This window comes from Populus alba, chromosome 14 (assembly GCF_005239225.2).
Source record: "Populus alba chromosome 14, ASM523922v2, whole genome shotgun sequence".
In the NCBI taxonomy this organism is placed as follows: Eukaryota; Viridiplantae; Streptophyta; class Magnoliopsida; order Malpighiales; family Salicaceae; genus Populus; species Populus alba.
Window position 1 is genome coordinate 11,792,267 of NC_133297.1, and position 6,158 is coordinate 11,798,424.

Sequence of the window (6,158 nt, forward strand, 5' to 3'; positions counted from 1 at the left end):
CTTTCAGCGATTGACTCAGCGTTGATACACCTAATTAATCCCTTCCTGTTTCTTACGAAACCAGCTACGTTTTTGCACAGTATAAAGGGCAGATCCCACTACAAAATGTGCATTACGTTGCTAACATAAGAGGAAGCCGTGAGCCATGCTCTATTATTATGATTGTTGAAGTTTGACAGCTCCGAGACCAGAGTGTTTTGGGCTACTTTCGAAAGCAAATATCGTCCACGTTTTGTTGCTCAATAAATATATCTCATTTCGGGCCTTTTTCAATCTGTCTTCTTCGACCACAAAAACATTTCGTCAGACTTCTCTTTAGCCTGTTTTCGTCCATTTTATATATATATATATATATATATATATATATATATATAGAGAGAGAGAGAGAGAGAGAGAGAGAGAGGAGATAGATAGTAGAAAAGAAAAGGCATGGCCATCAGAGAAAAGATGGAGAATGATCACGATGGTGCGCTCGAAGATGCAAGAGAACCACTCATGCTCCAGAATTCATCTCGCGAAGAAGGATCCGGCTCTCGGTGTAGCAGCAACAATACTGGTATTGCTTGGATGGTTTACCTCAGCACATTTGTTGCCGTTGCTGGTTCTTTTGAAGTTGGATCCTGTGTAAGTGCCGCCTCGTCATTTCCTTTTCAACTCTAAAAACACGTACTATTAGTTAGTGGTTCAAAACCTTGCATTGTTACGACTGCTGACAACAGATGTTTGCTTTTGAATCCAGTCTGGCTATTCATCACCAACTCAAAAAGCTATAAGGGAAGATCTGTCTTTGTCTATAGCAGAGGTGAGTTAATGATTCAAGCAAGGCCTTAGCTTCACTCTTTTCTTTTCTTCTTGAAAAATCGAAGAGATTTTATTGATTGGAAAATGTTAAGCTAACCTTCATACGAGAATGATGCCAGAAGTAACAGATTAAAACTAAGGATCCCAGGAGCAAACCAGAAAATTGTAGACAGCGTAGAATAGGACAAAAAGCATAGTCCAGCACCATGGAACAGCTAGATCAGCATAGGAGGAGCAGAAGCTTATTTAGGCAAACAATTAGGGGCATTAGCAAACAGAAGTCGAACTCAAACATAGAAACTCCTGACAAATGAAAGCCACATCCAAGAGGCAGCACTAGAAAATAATAACCTATTAACCTTAGTAAAGCATCGGCAAATTAAAGTAGTTAAACAATTGTGCAAGAAAATCCAAATTGACAAAAAATGAATCCATGAGAAGAAACGAAAGAAGCAGCTTAAGGTGGGAAGTGAGGATAGGAGCATAGAAAATCTTGAGAGTAGGCAAAGTACAAAAGGCAGAACTGTAGAAGCGTTGGAGTGATATGATATCACTGCACACAAAGGATCCATAAGAGACTAAGAGGCTGCAAAACTCAGGGAAAAGATGAAGAAGCCAGACCTCCAACAAAAATTTACACGCACCCTAGAAGCAGCAGTTTTCTATTCCAAAAAACAGATAACTTAACGAATATTTTCCTTTTTGAAGACTCGAATTAATACCCTGACAAAACCAAGCAAGGATAATGACATCGATAAATGCTCAAAATCAGACCCCACAAAATTGATACTTGGAAACATTTGTCAACTCAGACAATTCTTTCTTTTCAGAGGGAATTCTCTGCAGATCCAATAATCAATTCTTCATCTCTGGAATGCTAAATCTTGAGAGGAACTCACTGGATTATGTTGCTGATAGTTTCCTCTCCATGGTTTCCGTTAGCAAAATCAGATCGTGTGTACGACGCAACTTTAAACGTAGGAAATCAACTCTCAGGGTTTTAGCTTCTAAACTGATTTTGATTTTCTGAGTATGCAATTATGCATATGCAGTAATTCCTTGTTTGGTTCCATATTGACAGTTGGTGCAATGATCGGTGCAATCACAAGCGGGCCAATTGCTGATTATATTGGTCGAAAAGGGGTAAGAAAACTGATGATATTATGAATCCCTAATCTTTCAAGATAAACTAGCGAAGGATTCTGCTCTTACATGTTTTTTCCAGAGAACATCCACCTAATAATACTGTGTTCATGTGGGATATAGGCGATGAGATTTTCTAGCACCTTCTGTGCTGCAGGATGGCTTGCCATTTACTTTGCTAAGGTTTGTGTCATCTTAATAAGCATAAAAAAATGATCTTTCCAAATAAATGACAATAAATCTTACCCTGTCTTGGTTCATTATGAAAGGGCGCTCTGGCATTGGACATTGGAGATTGGCAACTGGATATGGAATGGGAGCGTTGTCCTTCGTGGTACATTTTATTTCCCGTCTAGCATTTGATTAATATAAAACATGTTACTGATGAGCATCATGTCATTATTGATCATGACCAGGTACCTGTTTTTATAGCTGAAATTGCACCCACAAACCTTAGAGGAACATTAACAACTGTGACTCAGGTAAAGATTGCACAGAGCGAAATCACGCACACACTATTTTCATAGTTAAATTTGTATTCCCATGTTGTGACCGTCTAACTTGATGGATTCTTTCTGAATAAAAGAACATGAAATAGACAATGCAGATCATCCATAACGACAAATTATACATAAGGATTACTATTCACAACTCGTTACATTATCATATCTTCAGCTTATGGTTGCTACTGGAGTGTCTGTTGCATTCATAATAGGGACACTACTGAGATGGAGGGTTTTGGCTTTGACTGGTATGTTTACTCTGTCCATTTGCATATTCAATCATCAAAAGAAAAATAATGCAACGGATAGTATGTCAGGGAGCTTACCTCTGAAGTCTTGCAGGACTTATCCCTTGTCTAATTCTGCATGTTGGCCTATTTCTCATTCCAGAGTCTCCCAGATGGCTGGTAAAAAACATAAATATTTATATATAAATGACGAAGAATAACATATGCATGACACACTATCTGATGAAATCCAGGCAAAGAGGGGCGTGAAAATGAGTTTGAAACCACATTACAGAAACTTCGTGGCAGGGCTGCTGATATATCTTACGAGGCAATTGAAATCAAGGTTCCCAGTTTCTAGTCTGCATTAGGATTTCATTGTAAATGTCTCAAAATTTACAATAAAAAATAAAATAACGAGTACTATGTCAATTGTATGACAGGATTATATAGAAACTCTGGAACGCCTCCCAAAAGCCAAACTGCTAGACCTATTCCAAAGAAGAAACCTGCACTCAGTCCTTGTAAATATTTCATTACTTCCTACTGATCTCAGTGAAAAATAAGTATTCGCTCCACCACTACCTTTTATTTTAACGTCTTAATTATTTTCCAGATAGGAGTTGGATTGATGGTTTTGCAACAATTTGGAGGAATCAATGCGGTTTGCTTTTATGCCAGCTCTATCTTTGAAGTAGCAGGTAAAGAAGACCGAATAACTCAAAGTTTGAACTGGCATGCTGCTCAAAGATTCATGATTAATGTTCTAATTTTCTGACTGATATTTCAGGATTTTCTCCGTCTGTTGGAACCATAATCTATGCCATCCTTCAGGTTTCTAACTTCCCAGAATGCTAGTCAAATTAGAAAGAAAGTTTAATTGTCTCAACCCGCTTCGAATTGACTGAAACAATTCCATTTTGCAGGTTGTGTTTGTTGTCCTAAACACAACCATTATAGATAAAGTTGGAAGAAAGCCTCTTTTACTGGTAAAGTTTTGTTCACGTCTCAGTTAGAGCTTCCTCAGACTAACCACCCCTTCACATATTGAAAGCTGTACTTCCTCTGCGTTCTAGGTTTCTGCATCAGGACTGGTCATCGCCTGCCTAATAACAGGCCTTTCATTCTATCTGAAGGTTATAGTCAAACTCCCATTCTCATATACACCTTACAAGTCATAATTCACGATGCTTTCTTTTCCAGATATATAAATATTTAGAGATACCTTGTGTGTAAAACAGGTTCATGAATTAGCACTCAAGTCAGCTCCCATGCTCGCTGTAACCGGCATATTGGTAAGGCTACAAGTTTTCTCAAACGATATCACTGTTAGCTTGGATTGATCTTCCTAAAGAGTAAACAAAATTAGCGACAAAAAGCCCCGTATATTCCCATGTTAAATCTGACAATCACTCTTCGAGTTTAGCTATATATAGGAACATTTTCGGCAGGAATGGGTCCAATTCCTTGGGTTATAATGTCAGAGGTAATCTAATACTCCATTCAAGATGATAGCTCCGTCTCCATATATATTGGATATATCCCCCCAATATAAACATTATCTTTTTGTTGCAGATATTCCCTTTGAATATCAAAGGAGTTGCTGGAAGCCTAGCAACACTAGTGAACTGGTTCTGTGCATGGGCAGTTTCCTTCACCTTCAACTTCCTCATGTCCTGGAGCTCCTATGGTAAATAAATCTAAAACTTCATTTTATCAGAAGCAATTTAACATTAAATTGTAAAGCAAGATGTGCAAGCCGAAATCTGACTTATCCGAGTCTTGTTTTCAGGTACATTTATTCTTTATGCTGCGATCAATGCGATGACCATAGCGTTTGTGGCATTGCTGGTGCCAGAAACAAAAGGAAGAACCCTGGAACAAATTCAAGCAGCCATACGTTGATGCTAGTAGCTGGAAACAAAGCACACGCTATCTCTAATGATATAACAATCGCTATGTCATTGAAATAAATAAAGAACATCAACAATACATCAAGTAGCTACACCCTGCTTGCTTGCGGAAACTAAAAAATAATAATAGTTTTTTTTTTTTTATCAAGGTGGATGTCCGGGCCAGTTTGTGCGCACCTCGACTAATCCCACGAGCCCTGAAGTTAACGACCATGAAAGCTTCTAGTGGCCATCGTATTATATAATATAATAATAGTTATTTGTTTTTGAAGTTTGATGTGTATTAATTTTGGTTTGAAAAGCTTGTGTTCCATCCAAATGAATGGAGAAGTTTCCTGCTGCCCATTGCAGATGGAATTCCTACAGCACAATACATGATAATCTCTCAAACCACCACATTTTTTTCGAACTTGAGAGAAAGACACTGATGCTAGCTGAGCTCGCAGCCTATCCCTGCATATACTACATGGTTTAGTTGCCAAGCAGCTTATTTATATTATTTAGAGTTTTAAATGGTGCATAAATTAAAAATAAGAGTAACTTGTATTTTATGTTGCATTCTATAAAATAGCTAATTTTTATGAATTAGAGAAAAGAATAAAAACTTAAACAATTAATCACCGATGACAATCCAATCATGATATATCTACATGATATATCTACATGCGTCATTCCATGTGAAAGAGAGCATAATTGTGCATCTAGTTATATGACGGATGGACAGATTTGGCTACCAAAAAATCTCACGCACCTTCTTAATAGCATTGAAATACCTCTAAAGTTGTTATTTGCTTATACTTGAAAATTGAGAAAACTTGATTGTCTTTGTAGAAGAAAGTTAAAGAAACATTTATCCGCTCATAAAAAAATAAGAAATTGAAAGTAAAACTATTATTACAATCTACAGTGAAATGTCTCTTGATCTACAGTGATTTCTTCACACCATTTAGCTTTTGTTATAATTTGACATAACAATACAATCATGATTTTGAGATTTTTTTCAAATTTATTTTTTTTTGTATTTTTGAATTGTTTTGATATACTAATATCAAAAATTATATTTTAAAATAAATATTATTATGATACATTTCCAAACTAAAAAAAAATTGAAAAATAATTTCTACTAGACTCTCAAAACAAACCCTTATAAAATTATTTTAATGTGTCTATTAGTTTTTTTCGATTCAACATTATTTTTCAAACTATTTTTTTTAGAATAATATCAAATTGATATTTTTTTAGATTTTTCAAAATTATTTTGATATGTTGACATTATAAATAAATAAAAATATGAAAAAAAAATATTATTTTAATAAATTTTTAATTGAATTTTTTATATATATAAAAACACATTGACGGGACTTCGACCACTATTGAGAATAATAGAGAGCTATGGAACTTCAGTTTTCCCTTCTTCCTTATTCATCTGTTCAGTTGCCTGCCAGAACAACTCTGGTTTTTTTACTAGATTCCTTAAGAATAAAAATCGTTCCCCCAATGACCATCAAAATGAGAAAAGATTTGCTTACCTACAGGTAGCCATTCTATCTCCTTCATCATCAAAAGAAAGT

General features: G+C 35.8%; 1 pseudogene; it reads left to right on the plus strand.

The window, feature by feature from the left end:
• Nucleotides 1-400: 400 nt before the first annotated feature.
• LOC118031759 (sugar transporter ERD6-like 7) lies at nucleotides 401-4,827 on the plus strand (annotated as a pseudogene).
• The last annotated feature ends 1,331 nt before the right edge of the window (nucleotides 4,828-6,158 follow it).